This window comes from Juglans regia, chromosome 13, assembly GCF_001411555.2.
Source record: "Juglans regia cultivar Chandler chromosome 13, Walnut 2.0, whole genome shotgun sequence".
Classification (NCBI taxonomy): Eukaryota; Viridiplantae; Streptophyta; class Magnoliopsida; order Fagales; family Juglandaceae; genus Juglans; species Juglans regia.
This window is the reverse complement of record NC_049913.1, coordinates 39605890-39620317: the sequence shown is the minus strand read 5'-3', so window position 1 is coordinate 39620317 and position 14428 is coordinate 39605890. Positions and strand designations below refer to the sequence as shown.

At 41.3% G+C, this 14428-nt stretch overlaps 1 pseudogene; it reads right to left on the bottom strand.

The window, feature by feature from the left end:
• Positions 1-10450: 10450 nt before the first annotated feature.
• On the bottom strand, positions 10451-14334 carry LOC108982680 (annotated as a pseudogene).
• Positions 14335-14428: the final 94 nt, after the last annotated feature.

Sequence of the window (14428 nt, the reverse complement as noted above, 5' to 3'; positions counted from 1 at the left end):
CGATCGCACCATATCTAATAGAGTTTTATTTCTCCTTTCTATAATGACATTCTGTTGAGATTTATATGGCATAGTATAAATATGTCTTATACCATTCAATTTACAGAAATTGTCTAAAGCTTCAAATTCTCCTCATCTATCACTATTCAAACTTTTAATGGGCCTACCCAACTGGGTTTCTACTTCTAATTTAAATTTTTTAAATTTCTCAATTGCCTCAGATTTATACTTGAGTAAGTAGATATACCCATATCTTGAATAATCATCAATGAAAGTAATAAAGTATTTCATTCCTCTATGAGTTTTTGTTTTAAAAGGTCCACAAACATCAAAATGTATAAGTTCTACTAAATCTGTAGATTTCCAACTTTTTGAAAAAGATTTACTACTAATTTTTCCTTTGATACATAGTTCGCATATATCAAAATTATATGAGTTTATTTGTAGTATTAATCCACTTTTACACATTCTAATCATCTTATTTTTATTTATATGACCTAATCTTAAATGCCATAAATATGCACAATTTGTAGACACATTCAAATAATTAGAAATATGTACTTTATTAATATCAACATTCAGTACATACATATTGTGATCTTTCATGCCTTTCACTGACACATTGCCCTTACTTATTACAACAGTTCCAGACTTAAACTCAACCATGTAGCCTTTTTGATATAGTACAGGCACTGATACTAAATTCCTATGAGTACTAGGTACATATAAAATATCACTAAGTAAAATAACGGAACCATTCACTTTGAATTTACATGTACCTTACCCCAAGACATCGCAGTATGTATTGTTGCTCATATACACTTTGTGCTCTCCTATTTGTTTATCTTCAAGTTTGACAAACATATTTTTGTTCCTGCATATGCCTTGTTGCTGCAGAGTCAACCCACCATGAATCTGACGCTGGTAGCCTGGTTTCACTAGCATTACTTCTGATACTGTCATCACAATTTCCTTGCTTTCTTGTGCTTTTCCCTTATTAAGACATTGTGATTTGTAATACCCATTATTTCCACACTTAAAATAGTTTCCATAAAAAGGTTTATTTTGTTTCCTTTTTAACCATTTATTTTTCTTAAATTGTTTTGGTTTCATCTTGTTCTGTGTAGAACGCTTGTCCTGAGTCATCAACAAATTAGATGATTCACTATCTTTATTCCTTCTCTTCATCTTTTCTCCTTCAAGTACTAAAAGTACTGGAAGCAATATCATTATTATTCCATTTCTATTGTGTGTTAAACAAGTAATAATGTGATCCCAAGATGAAGGAAAACTATTTAGTATGGTTGTAACTTGCATTTTATCAGTGAGAGGATGACCAGCATCATGTAATTCTTTTGCAATTAACCTCATTTGAAGTAGATGATTGCCAATATCATCATTCTCTTTTATACAAGTCCGGTTATATTTATCCAATAATAAATGCATATAAGTATCCGACCTTAAACTATACTTTGCTTCAACTATATCCATAATTTTTTTAGCAGTTTCATAGGCTTCAAATAAAGGAATAATGTGATCACTCATGCAATGCAAAATTCAAGATTTTGCCCATCCATTGTGTTCTATCCATTTATCTTTATTTGAAATGCTGCTCTCACTTTCACTTTCACTTTCACCATTTTCTACAATTTCTTCCCATGACTTTGATATTATTAATGTATATAAGATCTTTTCATGTGCTAGAAGAAAAAATATATGCATTTTTCAGTTCCGAAAATTTCTTCCATTCAGTTTTTTATCCCCGATGGATCAATACTTTTCTTCGATGCCATGAATAATAAACATTAAAAACTTAATCAACAAGAAAAATCTAGAAATAATAAATGTGTATTATTTAAATACAATAGTTCAATTGTAAAAAAATTAAAACTATTACAAACTTAATAGTAATAATAACCATTGGATTTAATCCAATGTGGCAACCTAGAAATTCTCCTATTATATTTTAAATAAGGAGAATAATGAAAATGAAGCCCCGATCGAGGATATCCATGAGCTTTCCTTGATGTTTCACCTCTTTCAAATAATTTTTGGCAATAATTTCGATCGACAGATGCTTTGTAATGTTTTGGCACGAAATTTAGAGCACAACGGCTTTTGAACGGACCAAATCGGGATTGAAATGATCTCGAACGGCCCGATTGAACAAATCTGTCACAAATCGGTTCAGGAAACCGAGTAAACCGGTTCAAACCGGAAGTCAGCAGCTTGGTCAACGGCTCTGTCAAAGGCTCGGTCAACGGCTCCGTTCGCGGCTCGGCTCAGAGAACTACTTGGATATCAGCTCGGCGCTCGGCTCAGCTTGATGGCTCGGCTTCAGATTTGTTTCTTCATAATTGGGCAATACGACTATGTCATTTTTGTCCTTTTTATCCTCCCTGTCGTTCAGCCAAGATAAGTTTGAAAAGTCTTTACTGTTGTATTGTTTCGTCAACCTTCTTCTTCCTCATGCTGGGTTTCTTCCGCAACAGAAAATATTGTGTCTTCACTTCCGTCAGCCGAAATGGTCACTGGCTTTGAAGATTTCGACGTGCTCTCGAGGTCCACAAAGTCTGGCAGTTGTGATGAACTCCGACGACCCCCGGAACAATAACAGTGGGTGATGAAAAATTAGAAAACGTACTATTTCTTTGTGTAAAAATATTCCAATAATTTTCTTCAAAATAATAACAACTTAAAAGATTTTGAAGATTTCCAGTGTACTCCAATCTCCCCACCGTGATTTGAAAAAGTTTCTCTTTCAAATTTTCAAGCAAATGAAGATGATTATAATATGCAAGTGTGGTTGCCAAACCAAATACTTGCCTACTTATCGTCTTCACAATGCACTAAAAAGTTCCCTCTGGACCTGGGTTCTGATACCACTGATCAATAATAAAGAACAAATGGAAGCGAAATTTTGGCAATATGGTGACACTCCCGTGAGGATATTTGTCTCACAAGTTAGTAATGAACAAAGGAAATTGAGTGCATTCATTTGTGCACCAATGACCCCAATTTATAGGCCATCATGCATTGGTTGGCAAATGGCACCCCAAAGGTCACAACCTTAAGAAGTGACACAACCGGTTGATAAAGGGCACAACCTTAAGAAGTGACACAACCGGTTGACAAAGGGCACAACCATTGGTAAGCCAATGGTAACCCAAAGGTCATAATCTTAAGAAATGACACAACATTTTCACTAACACCTAAAATGGTGTTAGTTGGTGGATGATCTATTGGTTGGTTGGCAAGGCATTGAGGGTAGTCATAGTATTGTCGCTATCTAGAGGATGATTCTCTTATTTCTAATGTGGTGTTTATGGTTAGAAAAAAATGGGTGGTGCTTTAAAGATAGAGAATGTCCGTCAGGAAAAATTAGAGTTTCTCTTTTGTACCTTATGTTTTTAGGCGAAGATTAGTGTTTTGAATGGAGACAAATTTCATGATCTTCTTTCAGATTCTACTAGTTTTTAGTTTGTATTTAAGTGTTTTCTCTTGTATCTTTTCTGTGTACTTGAGCTATGTCTATTTACTTTACTAAAAAAAACTTCTTATTACTTATAAAAAAATATTCATTTTGAATCTATTTGAGAACTGACTTAGGCGTCAGAATACTTGCAACCAACACCACTGGCAATTCCTTCATAACAACCACGAAGGAGAAAGCTTGATATCTTACTGGGAGTAAAAAACTATATCAACAACTGTGTTTAAAAAGATAATTTTTTTAAAAAAGCATTCCAAGGCTAAATGACGATTCTAAATAATCATCTGGTTGATTATCGTATCTTGAACTAACGATTTACTTCAATTGATTTTGGAGAGTTATGTGATGATGTCGTGTTTTGTTTTCGTTTTTTTTAATTTTATTTTTCATTTTTTTCTTAAAACCGTTGTAAAAGTTGACATGTCAATTTCTTTTTGGGTAGTGTAGTGTAAATTAAAATATTCTCATGTAAGAATAAAAAATAAGCTTACAAAAAGAATTGTAAAAAAAATTAATAATTAACATAACCTAACACATCATATTGTAATCTCTTTATTATAAAAGAGATACCTAAAAGAGAAACCAGATCACCTCAGTTAAATTTTTATAATTCTTTGTGCCTAACATAACTGTTAGAAATACTAGACCAAAGTACACAGCGGAAGTGATATTACCTCGTTGGTAAATCGTAGATCTAGTGTGGTTGTTCCACGGATTCTACATCATCGTTATTCGTCCACAATCTTCACATCGATGGTGAAGTGTGCTAAGTGGTAATACTAGAGCAACACTCACACGTTCTACAGCCTAAATGACGTGACTAGAGAGAACCATTTGAGAGAGAAAACTTGTTTTTCCAAGTGTCTAATCCAAATAGGGGAGAGGGACTATGTAAATAACTACTCTAAACTTAACTCCCAGCTGGCCCTTAATGGCCAACCATCAAGCCTCATGAAGTGGTTTAAGAACCACTTCATAACCTCTAAGAGAAGGTAAAGGGGTGCCCACTATGGGTGCCTATTTCTTACAATAACATAGTAAAATCAGACCCATACTCAATGAGTATATGTCGAGCTTTCCATTTGCAAACGTGACACAAAAGAATAAGGATATTGTTGATGTTGTGTTTCGCAACTTGAGTAACTCTGCATATTAGGTCGATTTGTTCCTGCGAATATAGGAAATGAGGGCTCGGGGTGGTGGGAGATACCTCCGATGCCTAAGTCAGCTTGGGTTACGGGTTTGTAATTCAAGGGAGCTTTAAATGAAAGTGTGTTCAGAGTTTTTTCCCCCCATTGGGGGATATATATACCTGGTAGGGGCGATCCATTGACAAGCTGATCATGGTGGTGCCACTCTGTACTCAAGTCGTGTCCTCTACCAACTCCCTGCCATGCAACATGTCGCCCATGCCTGGTCATGGTGACCATTGACAGCCCTAGGTCCTTGTCGTGGCTCGCAAGCCTTCGTGCTTCATTAAATGTGGTGTGGCCTCAGTCAGGCGCGCCCACCTTCCAAGTCTTTCCAGCCGTTGGTGCCTAAGGGCCAATGTTGTCCTTGACCCAGTGCGTGTAGATTGTTGACCATTAGAAATGTCAGGCCTTCTGACTCAGTCCCATGCCCCGCGCATGCTACCTTGCGGCTTCTTTATGGGCTTATTGGGCCGTCCTCTCCCTTCTTGGCCAAGCCCGGCCTATCCTATTATCTCATACCGATTTCATCCTACTGGACTATCCTTAGACTCATCAATGCTCGTGGGTTGGGCTCGTGCGGTCTAGCCCAACACTGGAAATGGCTCCCCTTAGAGTACCAAGTGAATTCTCACCGTACACGTATGGTGAGAATTCAAAACGTTTCATTCCTCTGGTGCATGTTTGGCACTCCGTGACTGTTTGGTTGCATCATCAATGACTTGACAGCGCCTTGGGTTCTTCCCACCCCCTCGTTATCCATCGGTTTGAGGCAGCGGGAAATCCGCCAAAGCACTAGGTGGGGTATTGGACCATGCTTCCCACATGCATGTTGCTTGCTCTTCATTCTTTCCTGGGTTTCTATTAGTTGGGTTTCACGATGCTACTCCACGCTTTTCTCGAGACTTTGCGTGTCCATTGAGTTTCTGGCTCGAGGTCACTTCATTGCCCGTAGAAGGCTAATCGTCGCGTCCCCCTTTATATAAATTCCCCCTTTCCCTTATTTTCCACCATTTCTGCTTTTCATCCTCCCACATTTTCCTTCGAGCCTGCTTTCCTAGTTTCTCCCTTCACTCTCTTGCTTCATTCCGTCTTTCGTCTAGTTCTCGATGGCTCCCAAAGGTTATTATAGTGCTCGTTATTTGTACTTTGCTGGGCGAAGTTGGGAGTCGTTGGTCTCCGCCAACGATCTCTGTGCTCTGATTAGGACGATGACTTTCCAGAGTCGGTGGTTCTAAAGATCCTTGGGCGCCGCATTGCCATGGTGGACTCTGATGGGATGGCGTCTCAAACGACTCTTTATCCCTTTATGTTTGCAAATGATCTTCGTCTCCCGTTCTGCCGCCCCATTCAGGACATTCTCAACCTCCTAGGGTTGGCCCTAGCACAACTCCACCCAAACGCCAAGTGGCTTTTGGCTGCTAATTGCGTGATCTTTCGAAGGGTGCTCAGCTCCGATCCCAAGCAGTATCCTGATCTGACAACTAGGGAGGTTATGTTAGTATACCAGACGCTGCGCCTCGACGGGAGCTTGTGCAGTTTCCAGGAGCATTCCTCTGATAAGTGCATTGCTAGCCTGGAGAAGTGGCATTCCCACATCAAGGATTGGTCATGACGATTCTTCTTTGTCTCTAGCTCAGGATGGGAGTATCCCGAGGGAGAAAAGGTCCACCAGGAGTTCCCGGTCTGGGCCATCTGGTCGTATGTGCCCAATAGCAAGAGCCTATCTATCAAGTTGAACAAAAGTAAGGAGGCCAGGCTGGCAGACGTGCAAGCCTGGGTAGCCACCCACCCCCTCGACACTGAAACTGACATGGTGTTAACAGAGGCCAACATCCGGAGATTCCTATCCTCTCCCGACTGTTCGTATGTGTTGGGTCAGGACTTCTTGGGGGATTCCCCTTCGCCCCGGGGTCAGAAAAGCTATTCCAGCCCTCTCTCGGCCGGCAATAGGGAGAAGCAGCATCAGGTGGGCCACAACAATGTTGGTGGGGGCATCTAAGAGTGGGGCTGAGGGCTCCAGGTCCCGTCCTGCCCTTGGAGGTGGTAGACGGTTCGACTGCTCTGAGGTCCCATCCTCTTCCTCCCGTCAGGCCCCTACGCATGAGGCACATCATCCCCAGTTCGTGCCGCTCATGGTCCCATAGACCTCAAGTCATGCTATTGTTGAGGAGGAAGGTGACAATGACCTTCAGACGACCTTCTTCAATGCATTTATCAGGCCTACACCCCATGGGCCCATGTTGGAGGTCGAGTCGTTCCCCTCCTTCGAAGAATCACTCTTATAGGAGGAGGTTGTTCCTACCATTTCTTCAACCACAGTGACGAAGGCTCCCTTTTCCCCTATCGGTCCCAAGCCGATCATTCGAGAGGAGGCTGGGCCAAGCTCTCCTTTTGTGGTGGAGTTGAGCAATGACTGTGTGTCAATCACGTCCCCTTCTCTTGGCCACTCCCAGGAGCCAGACGTTGACTCCTACCTCGCTTCGGATAAAATGGCGTTGCTGTCTCCCCCCATGGGTGAGCTAGGCTCTCCTGAGGGGGGGCCAACCCCTTAACCAAAGAGGCGCCCATGACGATTGAGGGACCTCCCTTGGGGCCTGCCACGCTCGAGGAGTCGATGTTGGTGGAGCCAGCACCTAAGCCAGCAGAGGCTAACGCCGTCAGTGAAGCACCGAAGGATCCCGGGGCAGGCTCTTCCTTCGAATCCATCCCGGACGCACCTGGGTCTTCCTGGCAATTGGGGGGTATCGGTCCGTCCTCCTATGTTGAGATAGGGAAGCCCAAGCAACGAGTCTGAGCTTTGAGAGGGCTCGGCCTGATACAATTGAGCGGGAGGCTCAGAAGTTAAGGCCTCTCTTCTCCCAAGTATCTTTGTTTGCACTTCGTTCAATCCTTTGAAATTCTTCTCCTTTTAACGCTGCTTGTGACACAGGCTGCAGGCCAACTGGCCAGTGTGATCATGGAAGAGCGTTGGGAGCTCGAGGATGTAAACATGGCACTTCAGTCCTTGGACCTCCTTGCCCTTATGGAGATTCTCAAGGAGAACCGGGAGGTGGAGGAGCTGACCCTTGAACTCGACGCCCTGGTAGAGGACCCGGATACTTTGAGGGAGTGTAACAGGCTCTTGCAGGAGAGGGGCAAGAAGTTCCGTGATGGGAAGGCCCTTGTGGAGGCCTAATTAGGCAAGACTAAGGAGGAGCTTTCCCAGGCCCATTCGGAGCGCAGGGGTCTTAGGGACAAGCGCGCCAGGGTCGAGTGGGACTTGCAGGGGCGGGATGAGGAATTGGAGTCAGCGCAGAGGGGGCTCCTGAAGCTCCAGGAAAAAAAGGACCTATTACTTAAGCAGGGTGCTTTGGATGCTGGGCAGCATTCATAGCTGTTGTCCAAGCACTTTGAGCTAACTTGGTTGGTCTACTGCTAGAAGGCCCTCGTGTAGCAACATGAGGCCCAGGTTTGCTCCTTCGAGGCGAAGCTAGTTGTCGCGACCAACACCATCTTGGCTAGAGACGTTAGCATCTCAGCCCTGGAATCCAGCTTAACAGCCAATCGTGCTTACTGGGGAGCTGTCATGTCCCAGCTTCAGGATGAGGCTTGGGGATATGGCTTCAATGAGGGTCTCGAGCAACTAAGGGATTATAGCGAGAGCACCCTGCAACCGATCCCAACACTCTAAACTTGGCTTCCCTAGAACCTGAATCCCGAGCCTTCGCGTTTCTCATGACCCTTGGGAAGGATGTGATGCCTCTTTGATAGCTACGCATGTCTAAACTCTTCCTCTATTTTCCTTCATTTTTTTTTTGTCGTTGTTTTCTTTTTTTCTTTTTCTTTTTTTGTCATTTTGTTTCTTGCCCAGCAGGGCCTCTAGATGTAACTTTTGTACTTATATACTACATGAACTTCATGCCTCTTGGATTGTGTACTTTCTCTTGTCTCTACACATTATTTTTTACTGGCTGCTTGGGTTATGGGTCATAAAGTTAGGCAAGTCAATGGACTTGTGTCTGAGTAGCAATGTGGGCACAGCTTGGGACGCTCTGGCTTGACTACTTCTTCGCGGCGAATCAAAGGACTCGGCTTATGGTTCACGAAATTCGACAAGTCGAGGGACTTGTGCCCGATTGTAGGGGTGCCACTCGCATGGTGCGGGGCGGGGGCACCCCGCCCCCCGCCCCCCGCCCCCTGCCCCTCACCATGCGGGTGGAGGGGTTCATACCTCGCCCCCCACCCCCTGCTCAACCTATTGTTTAATTTTTTTTTTAGTCTAAAAATATTTTTAGACTCAAATTATAATATAATTTAAAGTATAAATTGAAATTTATACATTAAAAAAATACAAACTCATTAGATTTATATTTTAGATTGTCTTAACCTCCTAGGCCAACCATTATATAGGAGGCTAAGGCAATACAATAGTGATAGTTAAGCAATGTGGGACTTACTACAATAATATTATAAATTAAAAATTTTTACACTAAATATAGGAAGAGTGCGGAGCGGGGGGCGGGGGGCGGGGCCGGGCCCCGCAGGGGTCACCCCTACCCGATTGGCCGTGTGGGCAAAACTCTAGATGCTCTGGCACAACCATTTCTTTGTGGCAAGTCAAAGGACTCGACTTACGGTTCATGAAGTTCGGCAAGTCAAGAGACTTGTGCCCTACTGGTCCTACGGGCAGAGCTCAGGATGCTTTGGCTCAACCACTTCTTCATGGTGCGTCGAAGGACTCAATTTATGGTTCACGAAGTTCGGCAAGTCAAGGGACTTGTCTCTAAGTAGACATGTGGGCAAAGCTCAGGATGCTCCGATTTTTGTCCAATTTTTTTTCATGTTTTATAATCTCACTTGCCCACCCCTAATCTCAATAATCTCACCTTGATAGAAAGACCTACAACTGCAAGCTTATGATCTCCTGTTGTCTTTAATTTGTTAACTTCGTCTCTTAATTATTTGTAGTTTTAAGTTTTTAAATTTTTTACATATGTATATAATGTTTGTAATTCTGATCTTTTCCTATTTGTTTTAGGTTTTATAATCTCACTTGCCCACCCCTAATCTCAATGATCTCATCTTGCTACAAGCCTACAACTACAAGCTTATGATCTCATTTTTTTTAAGATGTATTTCAAGTTTAGAAACTTAGAATTATTTTTGAAACATTGTTATTCATTCAATTTATTTAATAATTTGTAATATTTTTAAATTAATTTATAATAATTTTAGATTAAGAGAAATGCTACATGGAATCTTTATAGTATAAACATTTACCTAATCAACATGTGATTTGTCATTTTTGAATTTCTATTTAAACAGCATTAAGATAGAACGACAATAATAACAAATCACATTTTAATTAGGTGGAGATACGTGATGTAAGACTTTCATGTAGAATTTCTCTTTAGATTATTTTGTAATAGCTTATAATTATTAGTTACGACTTAGAAATTACTAGTTAGAACTTATAACTTAGTAACTTTATTAGAGATCATTAAATTTTATGTTTTATGTTTGAACTTTTAAGTTCAACTTTTTGTATTATATATTTCATTTTTTTAAACTAGACAAAAAAATGACATTTGGGGTTGGTCGAAGTTCAGGGGAGCAAAACCTCCCCCACCCGTGTGGGGTGTAGGAAGGGGGGTACCCCATCCGCACCATGCGGGTGGCACCTCAAAAATTACCAAGACAAGATAATGCTACTGAAATTATTAAAAGAACTGCATTTTCTTCTCTAATCATAGGCTCTAAAGGAGTCAAATACTCATTACTAATAGCCAAATATTAGTCATACATGGAAAAAGCAAAATATAAAAAATTATTTTTCCCCATTTCTAACAAACTAACCACATTAGCGCTCCAAAAATAACAAAAATATTTTAAAACGTGAAAAAATGCACATAAAAGAAATATGAAAAGGACACATCAGCCTCGCAGCATCATCAGCTTCTCCAGGGAATGTAATCCTCTGTCCATTCTGCATACATTTCTCAACAATAACTTCCAAAACCTCCTCCTCCTAGACAAGCTTCTCTCCCTTGCACTATAGGCAGCAGCCCTTATCATTGATGGCCTCACTATTACCCTTACACTCATTGCAAGCATGTTGCATTTGCTGGATTATAGAGTAGAGCTTAAAATCGAATGTATCGATGCAGTTTTGGTCCAGAACTGAAACCGCACCGACAAGGAAAAAATATATTATTCTCGATCGAAACCAACTGATAGTGAGAACGAGAACTAACCATAATTCGATGGTCAGTACCAATCGGTTCGACAATTTGGGGAATCAGGTTTTCTATCATTAAATACAAAAAATGGACAAGCTCAATTTTCCCATCACCGATTCACCAGACACTAAGAAATCCACAAAACAAAAGCATTAACCCAACACAATAAATTAAACCACTTGAAGTCCCAGATTCTTCCATGAGTGGCAAGATAAGAGAGCTTAGCAAGATGAGTGATGGAGGAGAGGTTAACGGAGGAGAGGGAAAGGGAGGGAGGGGAGGTTAAAGGAGGAGAGCTACGCTCTGTGAGAGAGAGGACGAGATCTATGTCGTTCGTTGTTAGAGGCAGAGGCTCCGTGGCATGAGAGAGGAGAGGCAAGAAGCAGCAGCAGCAGTAGCTGTGCGTGACAGAGGTGAGAGAGAGTATGAGAATATTCAATCAGGGGAGGAGGAGAAGAAGGAGAGGGGAGGGGGGACACAAGGGTATTAAACCCTAAAGCCAAACGATGCCGTTTGGTATATTAAACCAAACATCATCATTTCATTTTAATTTTTTTTAAATGATAGGTGTAAAACGACGTCTTTTCACTCAAGTATATATATCAACCAGTTCGACAGTTTGGATTTAGTTCAAATTGGGACCAAACTGGCCAGCGTCCGTTTATTAAATTTATACCGTCGACCAACAAGTTCTTTGCCGGTTTCAGCTAGTTTCGGACTCCGGCGGCCGTTCCGCGTTGGCGACGGTAGGTCCCATCGGTTTCTGTACAAACGTATCATAGAGGGCCCGAGGTGTCTGATGGAGCTTTTGGTTCCAAAGCCTTAACTAGGACATTCCATTCCCATCACCGATTCACCATACACTAAGAAATCCACAAAACAAAAGCATTAACCCAACACAATAAATTAAACCACTTGAAGTCCAGGATTCTTCCATGGGCGGCGAGATAAGAGAGCTCAGCAAGATGAGTGATGAAGGAGAAGGAAAGGGAGGGACGGGAGGTTAAAGGAGGAGAGCTACGCTCTGTGAGAGAGAGGACGAGATGTATGTCGTCCATTGTTGGAGGCAGAGGCTCCGTGGTGTGAGAGAGGAGAGACTAGCAGCAGCAGCAGCTGTGCGTGACAGAGGTGAGAGAGAGTTTGAGAAGATTCAATCAGGGGAGGAGAAGAAGGAGAGGGGAGGGGGGACACAAGGGTATTAAACCCTAAAGCCAAACGACGCCGTTTGGTATATTAAGCCAAACATCATCATTTCATTTTAATTTTTTTTAAAATAATAGGTGTAAAACGACGTCTTTTCACTCAAGTATATATATCAACCAGTTCAACGGTTTGGATTTAGTTCAAATTGGGAGCAAATTGGCCAGCGTTTGTTTATTAAATTTATACCGTCGGCCGACTGGTTCTCTGCCAGTTTCGGCCAGTTTCGGACTCCAACGGCCGGTCTGCGTTGGCGACGGTAGGTCCCATTGGTTTCTGTACAGCCCTATCATAGAGGGCCCGAGGTGTCTGATGGAGATTTTGGTTCCAAAGCCTTAACTAGGACATTCCATTGAAGCACCTGACTTGGAGCCTTTACTGCCAAATACCATAAAATTTTCCCATATAAGAAGAATGGAAATACCCAACATGTTAAAACGTATAAATAGAATACTAACCCCTTGCAATTGGAGCAGGTCACGTTATGAGAGAGGGACAACTTCTTGGATGTCCCATTGTAGAGGTCCTCCAAAGAAACCTTGAGGGATGGATCACATCATCTACCCTCCTTTGCCTTTGGCCTCTGTTGCTTCCACCACCTGGACACAAAAAAACTCAGCAAAATGTCCATATATTATGTTTCATAAACGACCGCATGTATTCCATGGCCCAAGATTCATACCTCCAAAAGGGCTGCCACCAAAGAAAGATTGGAATATGTCAAATAGGTCACCTCCACCACCTCCACCACCCATTCCTTCCTTGAGAGCATCCTTTCCATACTGATCATAGATCTCACGCTTCTCTGGATCACTTAGAACCTCATAAGCTTGGGCCAGCTCTTTAAACTAAAAGCCTGCCCAAATTTGACATGATTCAGTATATCCACTCACAAAAACAATTAATTGAGCTAAAATGAAACTAAATACAACAATAAATTAACGCATAAAAGAATCATATTCTCAGTGTCTCAATGAGTCAGTGCATTGCAAAGACGAAAAGACTAAATTGAAAGTAACCATAACGTCACCGAAGCATTGGCTCCCTGCTTAGCCATAACCGAATCTACAAAGGTAGAGCAGGGTAAATTCATTTTTGAAAAAGTGTTTCATCACTGGTACTTCGAGCCATTCAAAATCCAACCAATAACACACCACAATAGATTGGAAAACATCTCCTATAATCAGCAGCATCATCTATTGCTTAAGTCAGTAACTACATGGCAAGCACAGAGAACATAATCTCGAAAAATGAGCCACATCCATACTCACTACTGAAAGCATGCCAATTATATTTCCTCCCATCATTAATCTTACTAAGAGTGGGAAGGATCCCCCTCACCCTCCTTAGCTCCCCTTGTCTGTCTTACTCATCAAAAAAAAAAAAAAAAAGCTCCCCTTGTCTTACTTAGAAGAAAATGATATTGTATGTTATCACCCAGAAATAAGTTTGATGCCAATGCAGTGAGCTTGAAGCAAGGCGCCATACTTTTCACAAACATCACAACTTCACAAAACCAATAACAAAGCATACATATTGGCAATAACTAATTTCTCACAATTCCCTCAACCTATAAAGCACAAACAATCAATTCACAGATCCATGATCTCCATAAGAACATTCATTGACCTTCGTATAAGTACCACAAAATTTAAAGAACCAAAGCCCAACGCTACAAAAAATATAAATCATAAAAAAGAGAATTACAATCACAATAGATCTGTACAATTTGACATGACAAAACTAACGCCAGAACAGAATCAATAAAAACTAATTGCACCATAACCGATAAATAATTCCCAAATCTGATTCGTCACAAATCGACTAACAAAAACCACATCTTAATTTTTAAAAAAATCGAAAAGAAAGAGAAATCAAAACAACCTTTTCCGGGTCACCAACCTTGTTCAAATGGTTCTTGAAGGCTGCTTTACGTTAAGCCTTTCTTGAGATCATCCTACGAAGCGTTCTTCGACACTCCAAGAACCTGGTGGTACTTCGTGTTGTTGCTTTTCTTTGGTGCCCTCCCAAATATTTTCTCTTCTTTCAAAAAAACAAATCAAATCCCACTGTCTTACAAATTCTAATTATACAGACGAAACCCCAAATTTGAGATCAGATAGGAAAAGAGAGGAGGGCACTAACTGATCTTCAATTGAACAGATTGTAAGGGAGTGAAGAGAAGAACCACAGGAGCAGGCAAGATGGCATGGGAGGTAGAAAGGAGAAATAATATTTGTAGTCATAGTGTGTAAGCGCCGCGCAAACATTTAAAAAAAATGAGTAAATATAAGATTCACATTAAAAAATTAATTTTTTAATAA